The following is a 27,070-nucleotide window of genomic DNA, read 5'->3' as shown; positions in this document are numbered from 1 at the left end:
TGTTGTTGCTTTGAATTTATTCTCATTGTTTTTGTTGCCACTAAATTGTTAGATAATGAGTAAAGTTTGCCCGTCCCTGTTTGGGGAAAAAGTTTTTATCCTTTGGAAATTTCAAGACATATATATATAAATGTGTGTAAAATTACTTTTTCAGGTACTGTTATTTTATAATAGTTTCACTGTCCTCAGGATCTGAGAGTCTGCTATTGATGCTTCGAAATGCAATATGTATGGCTATCCATTTTAATTGCTAATTTTAAAAAAAAACACAAACAGACATTCTGTTTTGACTAAGTGTCCACCATTATTTACATGGATAATTTTATTTTTTGAAAATTTTTAAGTGCAATTTATCAACTTTGTGAACTGTAAATAAATTTGTTAATGATATCTCAATTATAGTTTTCATATGCTATTGTTTGCAACAACAGATGCAACAAGAAACCTTGACTAATACCATTAAGTTCATACCACAAAAAAAATTACTGTTTAAATTCATAGAATGTTTAAACCATTCAAGTTGCATTAAAAGCAATTGATCCATTGGAAGGACTGTGTAACATCTGAGTTCGGGTATAAAAATTGAGCTCTATGCTTAATTTTTATTATCAAATTCATCCATTCTGCTATAATATAAATTCTCCATATGTACATTAGTTCAAGTGCAGGTAATAGGTGAAAGTTCTATTTTGTGCAAAATGGTTTATAAATGATCCAAAAAAACAAATTATTCCAGTTAATAATGCACCCTTGAACATCAAAAGGAAGAAACTGGACTTGCTATTTAGACTGACACACGGTGTAAAATTAAAATGACATTTTAAAAGAAAAACAGGTTGGGTTATAGCAATTGTATTGTAATAAGTATACATTTATAGAAATACAACAGTAAATGTTAGAAATGGTTTGGTTGGCATATGGTTACCACTTTAGGCAAGGCCATTCTTCAGGATTCTGCCCAAGATCCCAATCTGCATCTTTTCTCGGCTTAGATGCTGCATAATTTGAGCATTTCTGATCTCCAACATTTCGTGCTCCAGATCTCCATCATTTTCACTTCTTGCTTTATATTTATGCTATGGTTTCTGAAGATTCAATGTAGAAATCTGTGGAAATTCTGTGGATTAAATGTATATTTTGAGTAGCCACAGAGCTGACTAACTTGTCAGATTTATTTAAGCAATAATGTTAACATCTGACACGAGATTCTGCAGCTGCTGGAATCTGGAGCAATGCACACAAAAAGTGCTAGAGGAACTCAGCAGGTCAGGCAACACCTGTGGAGAGAAATATAGTCAACTGTTTGGGTTGAGACCCTTCATCAGGACAGCTAGTCGTGATGAAGGTTCTTGACATGAAACATCGACTGTTTATTTCTCTCCATAGATGCTGCCTGACCTGCTGAGTTCCTCCAGTACTCTTTGTGGCTGTTAACATGTAAAATGTTTTGTGTTTTTGAACTCTAAAGTGTATCTTGTGCTGAAAATTGCATCAATGGGCTGTAACTTGAACTGTGCTGCAAAGATCAAGGTTCAGGAAATATTTATTATATTGGGCTCTTAGTAGTCCAGAAAGGACATTTATTTTCCAGTTCTTATTCAAAATAGTTCAATCTTCCACTAAAATTGCTTTTGATGTTTCTCTGACAATGAAACTTGCCAGTTCTGTTAACTTTCTTATTGAAAGTACAATAACTAAAATAAAATGGGCATACTGATAAACAACAAACTCATTCCAATTGCTTTACCTCTTATTGAAGTAATATAACCTAATATTGTTAATCTAATAATTTACATGTCAATAATGCTGCTTGAAAGTCTTTCATTACAAAATGATGGAAAACCAATTGTGGAACAGTACTGAAGGAAAAATGAAGGGGGAACCAATCTGTTGTTTCAAAAGGAGTTGACGTGCTAGCCTTTTGCTGTAAGACATTGAGTATGAAAGACCAATGGTGTCCTGTACATCCAGGTAGCGTAGCGGTTAGCGTGACGCTATTACAGCGCCAGCGATCGGGGTTCAATTCCTGTCGCTGTCTGTAAGGAGTTTGTATGTTCTCCTGTGCCTGCGTGGGTTTCCTCCCACATTCCAAAGACGTACGGGTAGGTTAATTTGGGTTTTAAAAAAAATGGGCGGTGCGGACTCGTTGGGCCAGAAGGGCCTGTTACCACGCTGTAAATAAAATTTTTAAAAAAATTTTAAAGTCCAAATCAACAATGCTTATCAATATATCTTCATGTAGCCTAAAAAAATTCATCACAGCTTTTATTCATGTCCCTAAGTCAATTTCATATGCATTTGCCACTATTGTTCCTTTAATTCCATTGACAAATGATATGAGATTATTGCAACCAATTTGAGAAGACAGAACCTCAGACCTCCTGGAAACCAACATGCAGTTCTCTCATTTGTAGAGTGATACAGCATGGAAACAGACCCTATGGCCCAACTCATCCACTCAGACCAAGATGCCTAAGTTAATCCCATTTGCATGTGTTTGACCCATAGCCCTCTAAACCTTTCCTATCCATATACCTGTCTAAGCTTAAAAAAACATTTTAATTGTACCTGTCTCTACCAACCTTTGTGAGGAAAAACTTGCCCCCTCAGACATCTTTTAAACCTTTCCCTTCTTGCCTTAAATCCATCCCATCTATTTTTAGACTCCCCTACTCCGGGAGGGTAAAATGACTGACCATTCACTTTCTGTACACATCAGCACCTACGCTCCAGTGAAACCAGTCCCGGCCTATCCAATCTTCTTATAAACTCAAGCCCTCCAGTGCTGTCAACATCCTTGTCATCTCCAGATTTTACCCACTTAATTATGGGCATCAGAGGACCAATAACAAACCATAATTATGTATCACCACTTCCTGGAGTAGCAGAGATAAAGTGTGAAATTCATGAGTGAAAGTGGAGCTGTCATAGTTAAGACGGGAACTAATTAAAAGTTTGATACCTGTGAAATGGAGTAAGGCCAAGACAGATCAATGCTGGAAAATAATTAAGACTACAGATGCTGGAATCTGAAACCAGAACAGAAATGCTGGAAGAACTCGGTCAGGGACTCTTCTGTTTCTCTTTCCATGGATGCTACTTGACTGGTTGAGTTCTTCAGCATTTCTGCTTTGGTACAGATCTACGCTGACTCTCTGAACTTCACTCACGTACAGAGTTATCCTGCACACAGTCCCTTGTGAATCAAGAACTTGTGAAAGCTCATTTATTTGAAACAGTAGCAACCATAAACTATAATTTAAAATAGTTTGCACTGGATTGTTCCAAATATATTTATTTTGTTTAAAATATTGATAAAGATCTTATAGAATTAAAGATGTAGATAAAGTTATGAATTTGTAGTGGAAATTAAAGAAAAGTAGCCAGTCACAATTTACTATGTTCAAAAATGTAGATTTCCCATGAGAATTATACATCTGCCTATGAAAAGCAAACCAGTCAAAAGGATTCATTCCTAAAGGGTGGAACAAAATGAATGTCGCTGATGGGGTGAAATATTGGGGAAGATGAGATTAAGCTTCTTTGTGTAATATGTTGCTAATGTATCATCTGTAATGTTAATTCAGATTTTCTGCATCTGCAATTTTTTTTTCTTGGCTATCTGGTGCTGTAGACTCGATGTTAAACTCTTATAGAACCTTAGTTAGACCACACTTATGATCTTAAGCCATGATCTTAATGCCAGAGCTGTCTTGAGGGGCCAGAGGACCACCCTGCCCTTAAGTATTGTATGTTCTTTGTAATGATTTCCATTAACATAATTTAAATCAAACTCTCAATCTTCCTTTACATAATTAACCTTGTTTTCTGATATGCCATTTTGTGTTCAACTTTCCTTTGTGTTATTTGTCTTCCTCTTTCGCCTCTGACTCATTTCCACTAGTTACTCATGAGAGGCTTTTAATAAAACTTTTAACTGTTCCTAAACTGTAATATACTTACCAATTTCCACCAGCAAATTTTGTTAAGATGGGGTGGCAAAACTGAAGATAATTTAAATCAATTGTTTTTTCCCCCCAGTAAAGGAGTGAGAATATGACCCAAAGTGTTCCAGGGATAAGAGATTTCACCTTTGTGAGAGACTTGAGAAGCTGAAGTTCATAGTAGAGCTGAGCAGATTCAAAGAGTGGTGTTCAAATTCATAAAGATTTTGATAATCAGTTTCCAGTGACAGAAGAGCTGATCACTGAAAGTTATGGAGTTTTTAAAGAAATAGCAACATGAAGGACCATGATCCATACACAGTCAACTGATTTGATTCGAAATGCAATCCATAGAAAGATGGTGACAGTAGATTCAACAGTAACATTCAAAAAGCAAAACTGGATGAATACTTGAAGGGGAAGTAATCACAGGGCTTGGACTAAGAATGGGAATGTGGATCAATTGAGCCAGCTTGATAGTATTAATGGGTGAAGAGTTTCTAAAAATTATCCAGGATAATTTTCTAGAGCAATACATTTCTTGTCTGACAAGGAAGGAGATATTGCTAGATTTGATTCTATGGAATGAGGACAGTCAAGTGCACCAAGTTTGAAAGAGGAAATTTTAGGAGATATTGATCATAATATCACGAGGTTTAGGCAGTTAAAGAAGGAACAATCCAATGTAAAAAAAATAATTAAAGGAAGATCAATTTCAAAGGGATAATAATGGATCTGGTCCATGTAAACTAGAACCAAAAGTAGATAAGCAAACGGGTAGCAGAACACTTGGCTCCCTTTAAGGATGATAAAAGATTTACAGAGGAATGTGAAGCAAAACAAAGCTGTTTATGGCACAGAAACATGGCACAGAAACACACCCCAGTCCACTATGCCCACCCATGTCAACTTATCTTGTACCCATCTATACTAATCCCATTTACCAGCACTTGCTCCATAGCCTTCTGTGCCTTGGGGATTCTACTGCTCAACTAAATACCTAAATGTTGTGAGAGTATTGCCACTATTGCCCCCTCAGGCAGTGTGTTCCAGATGCCAACCACCCTTTGGGAGAAAAAATTCCTCTGAAGATCCCTTGCCCTAAATCTGTGCACCTTGATTTTAGACAACTTTGCTATGGGGAAAATGTTCCTGTTTCACTCATAACTTTGTATATTGCTCTCAGATCCCCCTCTACCTCTGCTGCTGTATGGAAAACAAACCCAGCCCATCCAATCTCACCTCAAAACTGAAATACTGCAAAAGTTATCTGTGTACAGAATAACAATCCTCAACATCCTGGTCGATCTCCTCTGCACCCTCTCGAATGCACTCACATCTTTCCCATTGTGTGGTGACTTGAACTACATACGTTACTCCTGCTGTCACCTAACCAATGTGTTCTAAAGTTGCACCATATCTTCTCTGTTCTTATATTCTGTGCCCTGGCTAATAAAGGCAAATATCTCATGTACCTTCTTCAAAACCTTCTCTATCTATGCCGCTGCCTTTAGGGATCCTTGTACGTAAAGGTCCGTCTGTTCCTCAGCACACCCAGGGCCCTACCATTCACTGTCCTCCCATCATCTGCTACCTCACCTGCAGCTTCACAGGTGGTAACCAAAGATTTAAAAATCTCTGCCAGGGCCCCAGCAATCTCTTTCCCTTGCTCCCTTAGCAGCCAGAGATCCATCCCATTAGACCCTGGGGAATTATCCATCTTTACTCTGATCTAATACCTGCTTTTTAATGATAACCTGTTCCTGGATTTCACCAGCCCTGCCCTGAATTCTCTAATTACAATGCACTCCTTAGTGAGTACAGATGAGAAGCAACAATTGAAGACCTCGCCTATGTCCTGTGCTTCATGCACAAATTGCCCCTTGGTCCCTAATGGACTTTGCTCTTAACCCTGGTTGCCCTCTTGCCTTTAATATACTTAGAACAGGTTGTACATATTAGCAAGAACTGGGCTGATTACAAAGAATTAGTGGGGAAGTAAAAAGTAAAATTTGGCTGTCAGAATGGCCTTCAACCTGAAACATTAACCTGAAATGTTCCTCTTTCCACAGATGCTGACTGATCTGCCAGCCATTTTAATTCCACTTCCCATTCCCACACTGACATGTCTGTCCACGGCTGACTCTACTGCCAAGTTGAGGCCAGGTGCAGACTAGAGGAACAATACCTCGTGTTCTCCAACCTGACGGCATCAACAACGATTTCTCTAACTTCTGGTAACCACACCCCCCTGATCCTCCCTCCCCCCTTTTGTTTTCCCTTATCCCTCTGGTTCCCCACCTCCCTCCTTTTATTCCATGGTCTACTGTCCACTCCTATCAGATTCCATCTTCTTCTGCCTTTTGCCTCTTCCAACAATCACCTCCCACCTTCTCACATCATTCCCACTCCCATGCGCCCCCCCCCCAATCTACTGACCTTCCCCACCTCACCTGGATTTACCTGTCCCCCCACCTGCTTGTGCCCCTCCCCCCACCCTTTTATTCCGGCTTCTGCCCTCTCTCTTTCCAGTCCTGATGAAGAGTCTCGGCCCAAAACATCGACTGTTCATTTCCCTCCATAGATGCTGCCTGACCCGTTGAGTTCCCCCAGCATTTTGTGTGTTGCTCCAGATTTCCAGCATCTGCGAAATCTCTTGTGTCTCCTGACTGAGCTGCTGGGTGTTTCCAGCACTTTCTGATTTTTTCCAGTGTATGCAGTCTAATGTCTTCCTTTAAAGGACTGATTAATTTTAATTGACATTGTTGAAATATATCATTTAAATTGCCCATGAATTTTAATTCATTTTTCGACGATTGAAAACATGTTTAATCAGCAGTGCATAGATGGCCGTTTCTAAAACTTTGTTACCAGCGATCGTCACTCAAGCTATACTGGAGAACAGTACAGTACCTCAACATAAGTTGCAGTTTTAGTGTTATTAAGTTGCCTTGGCATTTATTAGTTTAATCAGACAAGGAATGAAATTTTTTTCTGGTTTATGTGTAACTTAAAAACAAATTTGTCCTCCGGAAGGATAGACCCCCAAAGAAAAACCCAAGAAATATTTCACGGGTTAAAAGTGTTTCCGCCCGGTTTCGAACCGGGGACCTTTCGCGTGTTAGGCGAACGTGATAACCACTACACTACGGAAACAGGCTTGGCCAAAGCCCCTGCTGTTCCCTCCTAATGCAGAATTGAACACACCACTGACTTTTAATGTAATAATTTTTGTCCCGATACTGAAACCGATTCCACGCTACGATAGCAGCATTATGCTGCGCTGGAAGTATCAGAGTTCACTCCAAGATTTATGAACACGTCCCCTTCTAGCATTCTTCGCATTCACCAAAACACCAAACTTAATGCTAATTTCAGTAAAGAAAATTCTTGGACGTCCCTGGGTGGGCTCGAACCACCAACCTTTCGGTTAACAGCCGAACGCGCTAACCGATTGCGCCACAGAGACAGTGATCAACGGAATCAGAAAGAGAACTGACTAGGATAAGACGTTGTGATTGGTCCATTTGTTTTGTTATAAATAATAAGATTCCGGTTTCCCTAGAAATAACCTAACTGTGCAGCCGCACCAATTATCTGACGATCTAATTTCTATGAGTAACCTCGCTGTGCAAATACTGCAATAACCTGCCTTTCCGACTGCTGCAATAAACTGGCCCTCAATCCCTGTAAACAACCGAGCTCTGGATCCAATGCAGTAACTTACTTCCTCAACCCACGTTCATTTGGGAGAATGGGACTCAGAACCAGTGGGGTAATTGAGGGTCAACACTCAGCTGGGCAGGGTGGAAGCGACTTACAGCTAATGGATAAAGACAGCCGGGCAAGTTTGCAATCAGGTGGGTAAAAGACTGGAGACAACCTCGTCAGGTGGGGTCTATACCTTCTCTAGTCAATGGTGTTAACAAGTCATTGAGTGGTTCGCGCTGGAATCCAGTTCTGCATCACCGTTATTCATCAAAAAGTGTTTTTACTTTGGAGACAATTGGTACTTCCTGGGAATCGCAGAGTTGTATCCTAAGAGGTCTGCCTCGACTCAGGAATTTAATTATCTTAAGGGGAAAGATAAGATCAGCGGCCTGATGCCAGTGGGAGAATGTTTACGTGTAAATGCAGTGGAAGGAATATTGGAACAAAAGCCATACTGACTAGTTAGAAAGAATTGCTAAACATACTTACACGACTCTAAAGTCCTCTCATTTATTGGAGATGTGTCTGTTGCAGGAAAGGCCAGCATTTGATGCCCTAATTATCTTTGCAGTCCTGATGAAGGGTCTCGACCAGAAACGTCGACTGTACATTTCCCTCCACGGATGCTGCCTGACCTGCTGAGCTCTTCCAGCTTTTTGTATGTTGCTCTCAATTATTCTTGAGAAAGTGTTGGTGAGCCAGCTTTTTAAAATGTTGAAGGGATTCCACAATGTTGTTAGGAAGGCAGCTCCAGGATTTAGATCCATTTAAGATCTCAATATATTTCCAGATCATGCAACGTGGAGGGGTTCTTGTACGCAGTGGGGTTCCAGTGGCCTTGATGGTTGGGGACGTGCTGCGAAAATAGCCTAGGCAAATAATTACAGTGCATTTTATAGACAGTAAACACTGCAGCCATGGTGGACCAGTGATGGGTGAAATGAGAGTTCATGTTTGTGTCAATCAAGTGCGCAGCTTTGTCCTGAATGGTGTTGAGTTTCTTGAGTGTTGTTGATGCTGCACTCATGCGGGCACTAGAACAGTATTCCGTCATGCTCCTCGCTTATGCCATGTAGAAGATGAAAAGACTTTGGGAGGTCATGAGATGCATCATCCACTGTAGGATACTCCAGCCTATGAGCTGAATACAGAAAGTGCCAAAGTAACATTAGAAAGGAAATTAGGAAAGAAAAGGTATGAGGGAAAAAAATTGTCAAGTAAAATCAAAGTGTATTATGCCTAAATAAGGGAGACTACAACGGGATAAGGGAAGAGTTGGCAAGCGTAAACTGGGAAAACAGGCTGTGTTGAGGGACAGTTGAGGAACAATGGAAGAATTTCGGAGATTTTTTCACGATGCTCACCAAAAGTATATTCCAGTTAAAAGCAAGGACAGTAAGGGTGGGGAGAGCCAGCCTTGGAATAACTAAGGAGATAAAGGAAGGCATCAAGCTAAAAGCTCATGCAAACAAAGTTGCAAAGAGTAGTGGAAAACTGGAGGATTGGGAAAACTTTAAAAAGCAATAAAGAACCATTAAGCAAACAATAAGGAAAGGGAAGATAGATTATGAAAGTAAACTAGCACAAAATATAAAAACAGGTGGTAAGTTCTAATAATTATGTAAAGCAGAAAAGGGTGGCTAAAATGAACGTAGGTCCCTTGGAAGATGTGAATGGGGAATTAATACTGGATAATGTGAAGATGGCCAAGGCTTTGGACAACTATTTTGTGTTGGTCTTCGCGGTGGAGGGCATGTCTAAAATGCCAAAGAGCGATGTTCTGTATGTAATGGGAAGTGAGGACCTCGATACAATTGCTAGCACTAAAGAGGTAACCCTGAGCAAACTAGTGGGTCTAAAGATATACAGGTCCCCTGGTCCTGATAGGATGCATCCCAGGGTACTGAAAGAAATGGTGGAAGTTATAGTAGAGGCATTTGTGATAATTTACCAAAATTCTCTGGACTCTGGGCAGGTCCCGGCAGATTGGAAGACAGCAAATGTCACACCACTGTTTAAAAAAGGATGTAGGCAAAAGGCAGGTAACTATAGGCTAGTCAGCTTAATGTCTGTAGTTGGGAAAATGCTTGAAGCTATCATTATGGAAGAAGAGGTTGAGGGGGTTGAGAGCTTCATGTTCCTAGGAGTAAACATCACCAACAGCCTGTCCTGGTCCAACCACGTAGACGTCACGGCCAAGAAAGCTCACCAGCGCCTCTACTTCCTCAGGAGGCTAAAGAAATTTGGCATGTCCCCGTCAACCCTCACCAATTTTTATCAATGCACCATAGAAAGCATCCTATCCAGATGCATTATGGCTTGGTATGGCAACTGTTCTGCCTGTGACTGCAAGAAACTGCAGAGAGTTGTGGACACAGCTTAACACATCACGGAAATCAGCCTGCCCTCTATGGACCCTGTATATATTTCTCACTGTCTCAGTAAAGCAGCTAACATAATCAAAGACCCCACCCACCCTAGAAATTCTCTCTTCTCCCCTCTCTCATTGGGCAGAAGATACAAAAGCCTGAAAGCACATACAACCAGGCTCATGGACAGCTTCTATCCTGCTTTTATAAGACTATTGAACCATCCTCTATTATAATAAGATGGACTCTTGACCTCACAGTCTACCTCGTTATGACCTTGCACCTTATTGTCTACCTGCACTGCAGTTTCTCTGTAGCTGTTACACTTTATTCTGTTATTGTTTTACCCTGTACTACCTCAATGCACTGTGTAATGAAATGATCTGTATGAATGGTATGAAAGACAAGTTTTTCACCATACCTCGGTACATGTAACAATAATAAACCAACTCCAGTATTCAAAAGCCTGCCTCGCGCACCCCCCCCCCCCACCTCTTTATACTGGCTATCTCCCCTTTACACTCTCAATCATGATGCTGGGTCTCGACCCAAAATGTCGACTTTCCTTATAACTTCATGGAAGCTGCTTGATCCATTGAGTTCCTTCAGCAGTTTGTTTTTGCTCCAGTTCCCAGCATCTGCAGTCTCTTGTGTGTTCATTCTAAGGCATGAATTTGCTATGGGAATGTTGTGTCCAAAAGACTGAATTTTTCAAGGAGACAAGAAGGGTTGATGAAGCAATCTGTTTGGATTCTATTAGGGTTTTTGACAAGATCCTGTATGGCATACTAGTCAGAATACTAAAAGCCCATGGGATCCAAGAGTGATTGACAAAGAGAATCCAAGATTAGCTCAGTGGACAGAAAGAAAGTGTAATAGTTGATGCAGTAAACAATCTGCTGGAGGAACTCAGTGGGTCAAGCAGCATCTGGGAGGGGGGTGGGGGGGGGGAGGTAAGAATTGTCAATGTTTGGGTTAGAGACCCTGCGTCAAGAGTCCCTAACCCTGATGCAGGGTTTCGAACTGAAACATCAACAATTCCTTCCCCCCCGACAGATTCTTCAACCTGCTGAGTTCCTCCAGCGGGTTCTTCGTTGCTCCAGATTCCAGCATCTACAATCTCTTCTGTCTCTTTGGTTGGTGTAATGGTGTTTTTGTGACTGGAAGCGGCAACCAGCCTAGTTCCACAGAATCAACTTGTTGTAATATTCTAACAATTTAGACCAAAATGCAGGGGGCATGATAAAAAACTTCGCAGTTGATACAAAAATTGGCTCTGTGTTTGTCAGTAAGCAGGAAAATGGTAAACTGCAGGAAGATAAATTGAATGATCTTTATGTGTAGAATAAGGCATAGTTGTACGTCCCATAAATATCTCATAAATTCCTTCAGTTTACTTTAATTCCTTATCTTAATGCAACATTTGTTAAAATTCTAATGAATTTTTTTTTAAATGCTGAAATTCTGCTATAAAAACAACATTCTGGAACATTCAGCAGGTCAGGCAGCATTTGGTGAAAGAGAAACAGAGTTAATGTTTCGGGTCAATAACCATTAGAACTGGGAAAGAGAGAAAACAACTTAGTTTTTAATTGCAGAGGAGGGATGGGATGGGATGGATCAGACGAAGGGGATATCCCTGATAGGATGAGGCCAGGTTGCTGTGGGGTTAAGCTGAAGAGGTCATCTGGTTGATGAGTTAATAGGAGCATTTAGATAAAGAGGAAGTGAGCAAAGGCTGAGTTAGAGAGTAAGAATACAAACAAAGGAATGTGAAAGGTTGTAAATTATCCCCAGCCCTGCATTTCACAATCTCTATGTTCCTTTATTTGTATTCTCGGTCTCACTTCATAGCTTTTGATCATTTTTTCACTCTTTCCCTGCCCCATTAATTCACAGATCTGGTGACCTCCACAACTTATCCTCAGGGCAAACCTGGCCTCATCCTATCAGAGATATCAATTTTGTCCCATCCATCTCTCCCCGTGCAATTTAAAATTAACATGTTTTCCTTCTCTCCCAGTTCTGACAAAGGGTCTTTCACCTGAAACATGTCTCTTTTCACAGATGCTGTTTGACCTGCTGAGTGTTTGCAGCATTTTCAGTTTTTGTGTGTTCCCACTGCTAAGAGTTGCATGTTTCTCTTGGCCAACACCCCCCCCCCCCCCCCCCCCCCCCACTTTGTGCTTTCTTAAATTAATAAACCCAGCGTATCCTCGCACCACATGATATAAACATTCATGCTTGTCGGTTAATTCATCAGAAACATAAGAGAATTAGGAGCAGGAGGGGTCCCTCCGGCCCCTGGAACCTGCTCACCATTCATCAAAATCTTTCAACTCAGCTCCGTTTCCCTGCACCGTCCCCAAATTCCTCGACTCCCTTATGCCCGGGAATCTATCCATCTCTGAAGTGTGGCCGGCATTTTAAAGTTTTTTTTTCTGGGCATATTTTTGTTTGTGATAAAATTAGGTGAATATTCGAGGTACTGCCTGGTGAGAGCGCTGTAAGGTTTAATCACAAACCGCAATTAACAAGCTAAACGAAGGCGCGTTAGAGGCATCATCATAACTGCACTCGGAATTACAGAATCGTAACTCCGTTAAGCTTGCTACTTTCGTGTCTGTGTTAAATATATTGCACCCAGAAACAAGATACAGAGTGCCCGAATTAAAACACGAAACCACAGCAAAACAATATTCCGCCTTTATAAACAATGCACGGAGGAACCACCAGAAAGTCTCCATTAAATATATTAAATGTAGAGCCGCCTTAAATTGTGAACCAAATCCACTACAGAATGAGGACAAATGTACAGAACATTGCCATTATTTGTACTTCCCTTTCCAAAACAATACAACGCTTTGGCGGGCGATCGCACGGGTTACATCACAGTTCTGAACGATTCACGCTGCAGTGGTCCCTCCTGGTCTAACGTGAAAACTGCTGCTGAGTTGCACCAGCCATTGAATTAAGATTACATTGTTAAATTTAATTTCAATAGAACAAATAAGGACTGCCGCTACGTGTACTTAAGTGGTGCACTGGAAGAAAAAAATAAAAAATTAATAAAATTTCAACAAAACAAAAGTTAATTTCAGAAAAGTTTCAATTCCCATACCGGGAGTCGAACCCGGGCCGCCTGGGTGAAAACCAGGAATCCTAACCGCTAGACCATATGGGAGATTGATGTAAGACAATGTACAAAATATGTTAATAACGTGTATTATGGTTTCTCAGTTTGATTTGTATTTTAATATGATTTTGTTTTTTGATGCAAGTTGAACAGTTTTGTACATCTGAATTGGTGTGTACACAGATTGGGGTCTAACATGATAGTGAAAAAAGCACAACTGAAACATTTACCACCATCTTCAGTCAGAAATGCAAAGGTAATGATCCATCATTGTCTTCTCCCAAGGATCACACCATCACAGAAGCCAGACTTCAGCTAATTCAAATCGTTCCATTTGTTAATAAGAAGTTTGTGTCTGTACCAGCTACAGGAAAGTTTTTGGGCCCCAACTTTACCTGGCTGTAGGGTAGAAAACATGTGCTCCAACACTAGTTATGACTCTAGCCAAACTGAATCGACACCTTATTCTACCTTCCTCCCTCACTAGCACTCCATGGCTGCTGTATTTACCATCTATAAAACGCACTGCAATTAATTGCCCAGGCTACTCAGAAAGCACCTCCCACACCTGTAACCACTAAGGCAAAGATGGACAAGGCTAGTAGGCGAATGGGAACACGACCACGGGAGGTTTCCCTCCAACTCATGGACAATCCTAGGCATCTAAATCCCAGTCCCTCCCATATGGTCTAAATCCTGGAACTTCCCAGCCAATATCATCGTGGGAGTACCTTCATCAACAAAAATTATAGTAGTTTAAGAAGGTGGCTCAGCACCACCTTCTCAAGGGCAATTAATACATGCTAGCTTTACCAGCGATGTTCACAGTCTAAAATAATAAATACATAACTTCAGCAATGGCATCAATCAGACAGAAGGGCATATTGTGAAGATATTTCCTGTCCACATAATGCAGTACAAATCTAATCATTAACAATGATTGTCATCAACGCTGCTATCAAGAGGCACTTACTCATCAATAGAGTCAGTGAATAAAAGTCAATAAAAATATTAAATAAAACTTAAATAGAAAGCAAACTTAATAAAAGAGCCGCTTCCCATACCGGGAGTCGAACCCGGGCCGCCTGGGTGAAAACCAGGAATCCTAACCGCTAGACCATATGGGAGGTGTTGAATTTCGCTGTACAAAACATGTTAATCAACCTTAAGAAGAGTATGTCTCTTTCAAAAATCTCGTTTTTATTTAGAAGTATATTTTTAGATCATAGAACATAGAGCAATTACAGCACAATTCAGGCCCTTCAGCCCACAAAGCTGTGCCAAACATGTCCCTACCCTAGAAATTACTAGGCTTACCCATAGCCCTCTATTTTACTCAGCTCCATACACCTATCTAACAGTCTCTTGAAAGACCCTAACCTATCAGCCTCCACCACAATTTCCGGCAGCCCACTCCACACACTCACCACTCTCTGAGTAAAAAACTTACCCCTGACATCGCCTCTATATCTACTCCCCAGCACCTTAAACCTATGGCCCCTTGTGGCCATCAATTCAGCTCTGGGGAAAAGCCTCTGACTATCTACCCTATCAATACCTCTCATCATCTTATACACCTCTATCAGGTCCCCCCTCATCCTCCGTCTCTCCAAGGAGAAAAGACCGGGTTCCCTCAACCTGCTTTCATAAGGCATGCTCCGCATCCCAGGCAGCATCCTTGTAAATCTCCTCTGCACCCTCTCTATGGCTTCCACATCTTTCCTGTAGTGAGCCGACCAGAACTGAGCACAGTATTCCAAGTGGGGTCTGACCAGGGACCTATATAGCTGCAACAATACCTCACGGCTCCTAAGTTCAATTCCCCGATTGATGAAGGACAATACACCATATGCCTCCTTAACCACAGAGTCAACCTGTGCAGCTGCTTTGAGTGTCCTATGGACTCGGACCCCAAGATCCCTCTGATCCTCCACACTGCCAAGAGCCCTACCATTAACGACTATATTCTGCCAACATATTTGACCTACCAAAATGAACCACTTCACACTTATCTGGGTTGAACTGCATCTGCCACTTCTCAGCCCAAATCTGCATCCTATCTATGTCCCTCTGTAACCTCTGACAGCCCTCCAAACTATCCACAGCACTCCCAAACTTCGGGTCATCCGCAAACTTACTAACCCACCCCTCCACTTCCCTATCCAGGTCATTTATAAAAATCACAAATAGTAAGGGTTCCAGTACAGATCCCTGAGGTACACCACTGGTCACCGACCTCCACTCAGAATACGACCCCTCAACAACCACTCTTTGCCTTCTGTGGGCCAGCCAGTTCTGGATCCACACTGCAATGTCCCCTTGGATCCCATGTCTCCTCACCTTCTCCATAAGCCTCGTATGGGGTACCCTATCAAACGCCTTGCTGAAATCCATGTCAATCCATGTCAATTTGATGTCAATTCTTAATCTTATCTTTCAAGAAAGGGACAATACTATATATTCTAATCTGACCACTCTGCTAGCTATATATATAAATATATAAATATATATATATATATACAAAAATGTAGGTGGGCTGATTGGTAAGTTTGCAGACAACATGAAAATTGGTTGAGTTGTGGACAGTGAGGAAGGTTGTCAAAAGATTCAGCAGGATATAGACCAGTTGGAAATGTAGGAAGAGAAATGGCAGATGGAGTTTAATCCAGATGAATGCGAGGTGTTGCAAGTCCATTGCTTCCTGAAAATGGCAACACAATTTTATCTTTGTCCCATGCTTTCTTCCTACTCCAAGCCTCTATCCTCTCCCCAGATTGTGTAAAACAAGACTGTACCTATTGTCAATTGACAGAAATAAGGTTTAGTGTTAGCTAATTACAGAAAGACTAACTCATGCAAAGTTCCATTTTCAAAGGTATAAATTCTATGAAACTATAAATTGATCCTTCCATTGAGTAGCTATTATCGCACAGTTTTCACTGATTTTAGGCTTCTGAGAAGTTTGCTCTGAATGCATTTTATCTATTAATTGTAATTTTGATGAGTTAATGAAATACAATCTAACTTTGTAATGGATTTTTTTGTTTTCAAATTTAGGTTGAATTGAAAGACTAATTTACCAATGTTCACTCAGGGAGTAGTGAATTGCCCATTGGAAGCGTATGTTATTTACTAGAAGCAAACATCAAAGCAAATATAATGTTGGGCTTTGTTGCAGAGAGGATGGAATATAAAAGTGGAGAAGTCTTGTTGCAACTATGAAAGGCAATGGTGGGATTATACCTGGAGTGCTGCTTACAGTCTCAGTCTCCTCTTTAAGGGGGAATTTGCTTGATTGCTGACAGATCAGAGAAGGTTAACGGGGATGATTCCTGGGATGAAAAGGTTGCCTTATGAGGGAACATTGAACAGTTTGGGCCTATGGTTTTTGGAGTTTAGAAAAATGAGAGGTGATCTTGTTGAAACATAAAAGATTTGGAGGGACTTTGAAATGGTAGATGTTGTTGTAATGTGAGGGAATCTGGAACTAGGGGTATAATTTCCGAGAAAAGGGTCACCCATTCAGGGTGTCTGTGGAATGACTGTGTCTTCCTTCAGAGGGACGTGAATCCATGAAATTCTCCTTCCCAGTAAACAATGGAGGCTGAGTCATTAAAAATATTTGAGGTTGTGATAGAGTTTTGGATGAGAAGGGAGTCTAAGGTCTTGGAGAACAGCTAGGAAGCTAGATAAGATCAGATCAGCCATGATCCTATTGAATGGCAGAGCAGGTTTATGGATCTTATAATCTACACCTGCTCCCATTTCTAATGTTCTTATTAAGAATTCCAGCAATAGATGCTAGAATGATAGAACCATAAAAAGGAGCCTTTCAGCCCTTTGAGGGTGCACAGCAATCCTGTCAGTCCCAATGCCTTGTTGTTTCCCCACACCCTAGCAACATTCTCCCCCTTCAATTATTTATCCACTTTACTTTTGAAGGCTGTTATTGAATCTTTATTTATCAACATTTCAAATAGTACATTCCAAATCTTAACCATTCATTCTATAAAAATGATTTTTCCTAATCTAACTTCAGATGCTTCTGTGAATCAATTTAAATCAATGGTGTTTAGGTTATCAAACTTTCAGCCATTGGAAATAGTTTGCTATGATTTCCTTTCTGTTCATATTAATTGATAGATCATGCACTGAACCTGCTAACATTCAGTCAGGCACCTGAGTCTTACTACAAGAAAATGCATTTATATAATTGCCATTTAAAGTTTATCAATACTATGAAGTGCAATTAAATTCCTGAAAGGAATTGTATTGCACAGACTCATATTTGGTAAAGAGTGTGCTAATGCCCAACTTAACGTACTACAGTCATTCTGGTAGCAGTAAGATAGATTGGAAGATGTGAATAATTATTTTGTGCGGGAACAGAGTCAGAGTCATACAGCAAAGAAACAGGCCACACCCATTGTACCTATGTATACTTATCTCACTTATCCTGTATTGAGTCAATATTCAGAATGATTGCGCAAGGATATGCATTTCAGTCATGATTACAACTTTCCATGTATTTCAATGCAAAAAACCTGAGGAAGAGAATTATCTGAAAATAAACAAGTTCTGCAAAGAGAGGAAACAGCATTTTCAGTTAGCGTTGAAAATATGATTAAATCTTACTCATGCTTCAATTGCAGCTATGTGGTTGAGATAAGATACTTTTGTACTTCCTGCATCTAATACTTGAAAGAACATTAGTAACCAACCTACATGCATTTTCCTTATTGTATAAACTACAAATGGCTTTAGTTTTAAAAATCTATTCATTTCCTGGATGCAGGCATTTATTACAAATGCCTAGTTTTCCTGGAGAAGTGAGTGGCATTCCTTCTGCATGAATGGTTGCAATCTGTATAATGAAAGTGACCCCTATAGACTGTTAGGTAGTGGGTTCCAGTACCAATGATGAAGGAATGGCACACTTCCTCACTATGATATTGCAAGACTGGAAGAGGAATTTGGAAGTGAACCTGCTGTTATATTTCCAAAAATACTTCTTGGAAAATATTTCCATAGAAAGATACATATCTATGCAGTTCATACAAGCCACAGTCCAAAGGAGATTCATCAGGCTAATTCTAGGGATGAGAGGGTTGACCTGTCAAGAAAGTGTAGACAGTTTGGGTCTGTATTCCTTGGAGTCCAGAAGAAAGAGCAGTGACCTTATTCAAATGTGTAAGATCCTAAGGGGGCTTGACAGGGTAGATCTTGAGATGTTTCCACAGGTGGGACAGTCACAAACAAGGGGACACAGCTACAAAATAAGGGGTTGGTCATTTAAAATGGAGGTGCGTAGAAATTTCTTCTCTCAGAAGGTAGTGAGTCTCTGGAATTCTCTGCCCCTTTGGATGGTGAAGATCAAATCATTAGGTATATTTGAGATAGATAAATATTTGAAAGATTGAAGAATTGAGGGTTACGGGGAACTGTCACAGAAGAGGAGTTGAGGCCACCTGAGATTAGCCATGGTTATACTGAATGGCAAGGCAGACTTGAGGGGCTGAGTGGCCTCCTCCTGCTCCTATGCTCTTGTGTTCTAAGTCATACTGCACACACTATGGATACATATTGAGCAATCAAATTTTATTTTGGATACCACATAGCTATTTTGAAAAAAAAGTACTTTATTCATAGAATTTGCAAATATATATGCAGTACATTAAAATGTCACCAGTCTCAGTACAAGTCATACCATTCTATTTATATTGAGAACATGACTTAAATTTTCCTTTTACATTCATTACTTGAGTAACAGCCTGAGGGTTTTTTTTTAATCAGTTCTAGCCCATCAATGTGAAATGACTGAAGGGACTTAAACGATAGCCTTTACCCCCACATCCTGGCTACCTTTGTGCCAACTGCACCAAAATTCTATGCAACCCTCAGCATTAGATTTGGACTTTGGAATATTGTAGTCTGCAAAATTCACTAGTGGACATCTCCTTGTACTGGAAGATGAGCAGGTTTGAGGCAGATCAAAGGGCACCTTCCCCAAACACAATAAATCTTCAGACTCTGTTCTCTCCTACCCTCTTTTTTTTACGTTCAAAAATATAATTTATGCATTAAAAATTCAAATGTGTCAAGTCAATACATTTATTGCATGTGCTATTCCAATTATTTAATGTTTGCATGACATAAGTAATTAACATAAAACCCTTCAGCAAACGGATCATGAGGTTTTAACAAAGGTTCCTGTGTGCAATGGCAGGAGGTCATATATTAACCCATCCTCCTTGCAGTGGCTGCACCCTGCTTCACTGTGACCCACAGCTCAACATGTGCCAGTTTGTGGCACTTGATCATGGACGATACCTTGTACTGGAAGATGAGTGAGTTTCAGGCAAACCAGAAGGTGTCTTTCACTGAACTGATGGTTCTGCAGCAGCACTTGAATTTTGCTTCTGTTTGTGTCTCTGTATACTGCCCGTACAACACAGAATCTCATTTATGCAGGTGTTGGGATCAACATGTACCCCTGCATCTCTCCCCAGACCTTCTTGGCAAAGTTCCATGCTAGGAAATGGATGATGGTCTCGTTTCCAATCCAGTGGGTATGAGGGCAGAATGGGGCTTCACCAACACATGAATGAACCAACAGGTAGGGCACTTCTCGCCACCAACCAAGATCTTGGTGCTTGTCTCCACTGCTGCTTCTGCCCTCTAGAAAGTACAGGATGTAATTTTAGGAAATGCTTCAACGGGAAACCAAGCATACTGGACTCCTTCATGTAACTCTTTCTGCATTGTGATCTGTTGGAGAGCAAGACATGTGTGGAAAGAGAGGGAGATCAAGAGCTAGAGAGACAGACATAAAGAGAGAGAAAGCGTGAGTGGGGCACAGAGAAAGAGGGGAATGAAGGGGAGGGAGGGAGTCTAAATCCACTTACCAACTCTGATATTTAAAGGTTAAAAGTGGGGAGCCATCTTCTTAAACCTCTAGAGTGCAAAGATTCCTCCACGGTGTTATTTGGTAGGGAGTTTCAGAATGTTGACTTAGATACAAGAAAGGAACTTTCCAAGTTAGGATGGTGTGTGAGTTGTAGGCAATCCTCCAGGCATTGGTGTTCTCATGTGATTGCTGCCCTTGTTCTTGTAGGTGGTAGCAATCCTGTAACTGAGGCACCATCGAAGAAGCCTTGCCAATTTGCTACAATGCTTTGTGCAGATGGCAAACACTGCAGTCCTGGCTTCACCTATGGCAGTGGGAGGGAACATTCAGAGTGATGGATGGGGTGTCAATTAAGAGAGCTGCTTCAACCTAAATAATAGCAAGCTTTTTGAGTGTTGTTAGACCTGCGTTTCTCCTCGAACTCAAGGCAAGCCTTGTGGATAGTAGAAAGGCTTTGCTGAGTTAGGAACTGAGTCCAACCCCACAGAATGCCCAGCCTCTGAGGTAATCTCGTAGTCTGAGTATTTAACTATCTGCTCCAGTACATTCCCATGCAAAATTAACTCCCAGGATGTAGATGAAAAGGATTCACTGATGGTAATGCTGTTGAACATGAAGGTGGTCATAACTTTGCACTTACATAGTGTGATTATAGTTTGCTACCGTTTATCAGCCCGAACTTGAATGTTGTCCAGGGCCTGATGCATGTGGGTAGGAGTACAGTGCCTGAGTAAAGGTGAAGTTTGTCCATTACAACACCACGAGGGACAACTGTCCCATCATCACCTCTTGCACTGCTTTTCTCTGGCTGCAGCTGAGGGGAGGGTGTCATGTGTATGCACTGACCAGGCTGTCACAGGAACTCTGAAAGTGCACAGTGTGATCAAATGTAGAAGTGAATCAGCGTCTGTAGTGTCAGGTAAACAGGTGTTATGTGATGCAGTGTGGCTCCCAAGGATCCACTTAGTCCCCATAGGAAAAGAGAAGACTGAAATGGATGCAGCTGAGGTTATCCATTTGTTGTTGTTTCTATTGGTAAAGTCTCACATGGTGATGACATTGGCGGTCGCAACAACAACCTCGCACTCAACGCCATCAAGACCAAGGAATTGATTGTGGACTTCAGGACGGGGAAGTCAAGAGAACACACACCAGTTCTCATTGAGGGGTCAGCGGTGGAAAGGGTGAGCAGCTTCAAGTCCCTGGGTGTTAACATCTCTAACAATCTGTCCTGGGCCCAACAGATTGATGCAATCATGAAGAAGGCACACCAGTGGCTCTACTTCGTTAGGAGTTTGAGGAGATTTGGTATATCAACAAGGACTCTTGCAAATTTCTATAGGAGTATGATGGACATCACTGCCTAGTATGGAGGCTCCAATGCACAAGAGACTCCAATGAGCAAGAGGCTGCAGAGGGTTGTAGACTCAGCCAGCTCCATCACACGCACAACCCTCCCCACCATCAAGGACATCTTCAAGAGGCAGTGCCTCAAGACAGTGGCATCCATCACTAAGGACCCTCACTATCCAGGACATGCCCTTTTCTCTTTACTACCATCGAGGAGAAGGTACAGGAGCCTGAAGACCCACACTCAACGATTCAGGACCAGCTTCTTCCCCTCCGCCATCAGGTTTCTGAATGGACCATGAACCCATGAACACTACATCATTGTTCCTTTCTTTTGCACCATTTATTTATTTTGTAATTTAAAGTAATTTTATGTCTTTGCACTGGAACAGATGGGCATCACAGAGGTTGGAGTGATCCAGGACTGGACAGGCTGGGACTGTTTTCCCTGGAGCGAAGGAGGCTGAGGGGTGACCGATAGAGAGTTATAAAATCATGAGGGCACAGATAAGGTGAATGGTCGCAGTTTTTTTCCCATGGTACAGGAGTCTAAAACTAGAGGGCATAGGCTTAAGGTGAGAAGGAAAAGATTAAAGGGGACCTGAGGGCTACGTTTTTCACATAAAGTGTGGTGGGTATATGGAACAAGCTGCCAGAGGAAGTGGTAGAGGTGGGTGCAATTGCAGCATTTAAAGGACACTGGGATAGGTTCAAATGCAGGCAAATGGGAGTAGCTCAGGAAGGAACCTTGGTTGGCGTGGGTGAGTTGGGCTGAAAAGCCTGTTTCCATGCTGTATGATCTATGAGTGCAAGTATCACATTTGAATCTAGAATTGTTGTGAGCATTGGAAATTAGTAAAAAAAAATGTACTTTTCTAAAAAGGTGTTCTGTAGGAAAGGGCCAAAGTTCAAGGCCCTCCTGCCATTGCACACAAATGAGTTAAAATTTGTGTTGAAACCCCATGAGCTATTTACTTTAAGTTTGTAAATAGATGATAATTGATTATGAGTCAAGTCTTGCACCAACATTACTTGTTACGAAAATGTTGACTTGAACATTCTGTATTTATGTATTTTAGATTTTGTTTGTAATAAAGTATATTTTGAAATAAAAAGACAGTACTTTAATGTAGCAGAACCTCCCCTCGTTACTGACAGTCTGGTCGTTTATTTTATTTATTGTAGGAACTGATAAGAGGCAAGTAGCTGCAAAGCTATTAAAAAAATGCTCATCGATTACAATGCATTACGTGATCTGGCATATGTGCAAAACATTTACAGAATTCCTGTAATAATCGGCCAAACTCAGAATAATGTTGAGTTTAGATGTTGAAAGCACCCTTTGGAAACAACTTCCCTTTTTCACTCATCTGCTAACAGCCTGAGACAGTGGTCATACTGGAGGGGCAAGACTCGAGTAACCACACAAGATCCTATCAAATACAAAGCTAACTGTGCAAATGCTGCAAATCCTAAAGACATTTCCTCCATTCAGCACCACTGTTTTGTGCTTTTCAGTCCTTTTTCTGTAATAAGTATGATCCAAACAAATTTTGGTGTCTTCAAGTTCGTGATTAGAAATTTCTTTGATAGGCAAAACTGAGAAATGAGACTAAAACTTCACACAGCCTGCAGCTATACTCAACATTAGAATTATACTCAACATTAAATTTCTCACATCTAAGCCATAATGTTAAGGAAAGGATGAGGTGGAAATATATTTTAATTGTTCATAGAACTTTTTTTTATTCACAAATAGAATTTGTGTGGACAGTTATTCACTTCCTTTTTTTGCCTTACTCACAATGAGATGAAAGTTATCATGTCACCGATGAAATTGAAGAAAATTCTTTTCTTATTAAAAGGTTAAATATTCTGCTAAATGTGAATAAATGATCACTGCAAAAATCTCCAAAGAGGACAAGGTGGTTGGCCTAGTTTAAAAGCTCATCATCAGAGAGGTCATTTCCAGTAATTCCTTAAAGGGAAAAACTCCTTTTTACAAAATATGCTGCAAGTACTCAGCAAGTCAGATCTCACCTGTGGAGGGAGAAACAGAATTAATATTTCAGGTTGATGATCTTTCATCTTTTTTTTAGTAAATCACTTTAACACTTTAGAAATCTACTGGTCTTCTAATCCTCAAAGGTGATGCTGGTTTTCAGAAGACCATAACACTTTGATCACGATATTCTTGAATTCTCTTAAGAACAGTGGCAGAAAGGTCAGTAACCAGAGGATACAGATTGAAGTATTTACAAAAGAACCAGAGACAAGATCAGGAGATTTCAGATTAATGTAAGAGCAAGACTAGAACATCCGGCCCTTCAAGCGTGGTCTGCATTCATTAAGATCGTGCCTGATCTTCTACCTCAGTGCCATTTTCTAGCACTATCCTTAAAACTTAGATTCTCTTAAAATACAGATTTGGTCACAAACTTCCAGAACAAAATAAATCCAGGGCATTAGGGAGAGAGCTGGGGTATAGGACTAATTGGGGATCGCTCTTTTGAAGAGTGGCAAAAACTTCCTGTGTTGTATTTCTTTGTGTTTCTGATTCTGATTCAGAATCAGAATCAGGTTTATTATCACTGATATATGTTGTGAAATTTGTTATTTTGCGGCAGCTGTACAGTGCAAGACATGGAAATTACTATCAGTCTCAAAAATAAATAAATAGTGCAAAAGAGGAATAATGGGGTAGTGTTCATGGGTTTATGGACTGTTCAGAAATCTGATGGTGGAGGGGAAGAAGCTGTTCCTAAAAGGTTGAGTGTGGGTCTTCAGGCTTCTGTATCTCCTCCCCAATGCTAGTAATGAGAAGAGGGCATGTCCCGGATGGTGACCGTCCTTAGTGATGGATGCCGCCTTCTTGAGGCACTGCCTCTTGAAGAAATCCTCGATGGTGGGGAGGGTTGTGCCTGTGATGGAGCTGGCTGAGTCTACAACCCTCTGCAGCCTCTTTTGGTCCTGCACTTTAGAGCCTCCATACCAGGCTGTGATGCAACCAGTCAGAATGCTCTCCACCGTACATCTGTAGAAATTTGCTAGAGTCTTTGGTGACATACCAAATCTCCTCAAACATCCCAATGAAGTAGAGCCAATGGTGTGGCTCCTTTGTGACTGCATCAATGTGTTGGGCCCAGGATAGATCCTCTGAGATGTTGATGCCCAGGAACTTGAAGCTGCTCACCCTTTCCACTGCTGACCCCTCAATGAGGACTGGTGTGTGTTCTCCCAACTTCCCCTTCCTGAAGTCCACAATCAATTCCTTGGTCTTGCTGACACTGAGTGCAAGGTTGTTGTTGTGACCAGCCAATCTATCTCACTCTTGTACACCTCCTTGTTGCCATCTGAGGTTCTACCAACAACAGTGGTCTCATCAGTGAATTTATAGATGGTGTTTGAGCTGTGCTTAGCTACACAGTCGTGAGTGTAGAGAGAGTAGAGCAGTGGGCTAAGCACACATCCTTGAGGTGCACCTGTGTTGATTGTCAGCGAGGGGGAAATGTTATTACTGATCCGCACTGACCGTGGTCTTCTGATAAGGAAGTCAAGGATTCAGTTGCAGAGCAAGATACAGAGGCCCAGGTTTTGAAGCTTGTTGATTAGTCCTGAGGAAAGACACAAATGTCGATCGACTGACAAGATTGTTCCAAAGCTTGGGCTCGAAGTGACCACAGGCAAACAAATCTGATGGAAATTAATCAGGACACAAAGAAGGTTAGGTTTAAGGTGAGAGGGGAAAGATTTAATAGGAACTTGAGGGGCAAATTTTTTTTTACACAAAGACCAGTATTTGTGAAATGAGCTGCTAGAGGAAGTGGTTGAGGCAAGTACAATAACAACTTATAAAAGACAGTTGGATAGGTACATGGATAGGACAAATTTAGAAGTTTATGGGCCAAATGCTGGAAAATGGGACCAGCTTGGATGGTCGACATGGACCAGTTGGACCAAAGGAACTGTTTCCAAGGTGTATGACTCTATGATGATGAAAAACCCTGTTACCATCAACAACAATGTCAGAGAAGAAGTGAGTGAATTCATCTTCTTGAGAAGTACAACAGCAAATCTCAACAGGAGCACAGCAGTGAAGAATTCACAAATCCAACCTTTCCTTTATTCTGCTGAAGAACATTGGAGATTAAAGCAAATGGAAATGAAGAAAACGCTAAGGATCTTCAACAACAAAGTTCACAATCTTGTTATGTGGTTCAAAGTGCTGATAGGTTATAACATTTCAGCATTTCAAGAAACTCAGAATAAGTGCTTGAGAAAGGCTCTTGGAATCTTTTGTCAAAGAAGAATCTCAAACCAACAACTGCTTCAAAGAACAAACACAAAGCCCATTGTCCACAAATGAGCAGGGGCAGATGGAGAGGGTTTGGACATGTGTGACTAACAGCCCCACGTGTCATGCCCAGAAAATGTTTGCGCTGAACACCAGATGGAAACATAGCAAAAATTAATCATGTCAAGGAGACCAGTAGAGAAAGAGATGGGCATTTGACTAACTTGGGATACCATCTGAGAGGCCATAGAAGGACAGCAGTGTGGTTCTTACATGGAAGCTTTGTAAGACAATTGAAGCATCAAGAGGATTGAATGGACACAGAACATGCTGGAAACATTCAGCAGGTTAGACAACAACTGTGGAGAGAGGACATTTCTGACAAAGGGTCTCGAACCTGAAACATTAATTGTTTCTCTTTCCACAGACACTGCCTGATCTGTCGAGTGTTTCCAGCATTTTTTGAGGTTTCCTGCATCTGCAGTCTTTTTGATTTTGAATTGAAATAGATTCAGTATCAAGCTCTCAGTTTGTCCAAAAGCACATTATTGGTATTGGTTTATTATTGTCACTTGTATTGAGGTACAGTGAAAAACTTGTCTTGCATACTTTTCGTACAGATCAATTCATTACACAGTGCATTGAGGTAATACAGGGTAAAAACAATAACAGAATACAGAGTAAAGTGTCACAGCTACAGAGGAAGTGCAGTGCAGGTAGACAATAAGGTGCAAGGTCATAACAAGGTAGATTGTGAGGTCAAGAGTCCATCTTATTGTATAAGGGAACTGTTCAGTAGTCTTATCACAGTGGGATAGAAGCTGTCCTTGAGTCTGGTGGTATGTGCCCTCAGGCTCCTGTATCTTCTGCCTGATGGGAGGGGGTGAAGAGAGAATGATCCGGGTGAGTGGGGTCTTTGACTATGCTGGCTGCTTCACCAAGGCAGCAAGAGGTATAGACAAGAGTCCATGGAGGGGAGGCTGGTTTCCGTGATGTGCTAGGCTGTGTCCACAACTCTCCGCAGTTTCTTGCGGTCCCGGGCAGAGCAGTTGCCATACCAAGCTGTGATGCATCCAGATAGGATGTTTTCTATGGTGCATCGATAAAAGTTGGTGAGTGTCAAAGGGAACATGCCAAATTTCTTTAGCCTCCTGAAGAAGTAGAGGTGCTGGTGAGTTTTCTTGGCTGTGGTCTCTACATGGTTGGACCAGGACAGGCTATTGGTGATGTTCACTCCAAGGAACTTGAAACTATCAACTCTCTTGACCTCAACAACATTGATGTAGACAGGTGCATGTACACAGCCCCCTTTCCTGAAGTCAATGACCAGTTCTTTTGTTTTACTGACATTGAGGGAAA

The 27,070-nt window shown here is 41.1% G+C and overlaps 4 non-coding genes across 4 annotated transcripts; all 4 read right to left on the bottom strand.

Annotated features, from left to right (window-relative positions):
• Nucleotides 1-7,027: 7,027 nt before the first annotated feature.
• trnav-aac (transfer RNA valine (anticodon AAC)) lies at nucleotides 7,028-7,100 on the bottom strand. Its single transcript has one exon. It is a non-coding gene; the product is annotated as a tRNA-Val (tRNA).
• A 239-nt stretch (nucleotides 7,101-7,339) lies between these two features.
• Nucleotides 7,340-7,413, bottom strand: trnan-guu (transfer RNA asparagine (anticodon GUU)). Its single transcript has one exon. It is a non-coding gene; the product is annotated as a tRNA-Asn (tRNA).
• A 5,723-nt stretch (nucleotides 7,414-13,136) lies between these two features.
• trnae-uuc (transfer RNA glutamic acid (anticodon UUC)) lies at nucleotides 13,137-13,208 on the bottom strand. Its single transcript has one exon. It is a non-coding gene; the product is annotated as a tRNA-Glu (tRNA).
• Nucleotides 13,209-14,215: 1,007 nt separating this feature from the next.
• Nucleotides 14,216-14,287, bottom strand: trnae-uuc (transfer RNA glutamic acid (anticodon UUC)). Its single transcript has one exon. It is a non-coding gene; the product is annotated as a tRNA-Glu (tRNA).
• Nucleotides 14,288-27,070: the final 12,783 nt, after the last annotated feature.

Source organism: Pristis pectinata, chromosome 11, assembly GCF_009764475.1.
Source record: "Pristis pectinata isolate sPriPec2 chromosome 11, sPriPec2.1.pri, whole genome shotgun sequence".
NCBI classification, from domain to species: Eukaryota; Metazoa; Chordata; class Chondrichthyes; order Rhinopristiformes; family Pristidae; genus Pristis; species Pristis pectinata.
The sequence above is the reverse complement of the archived record's forward strand: the minus strand, read 5'-3'. Positions and strand labels throughout refer to the sequence as shown.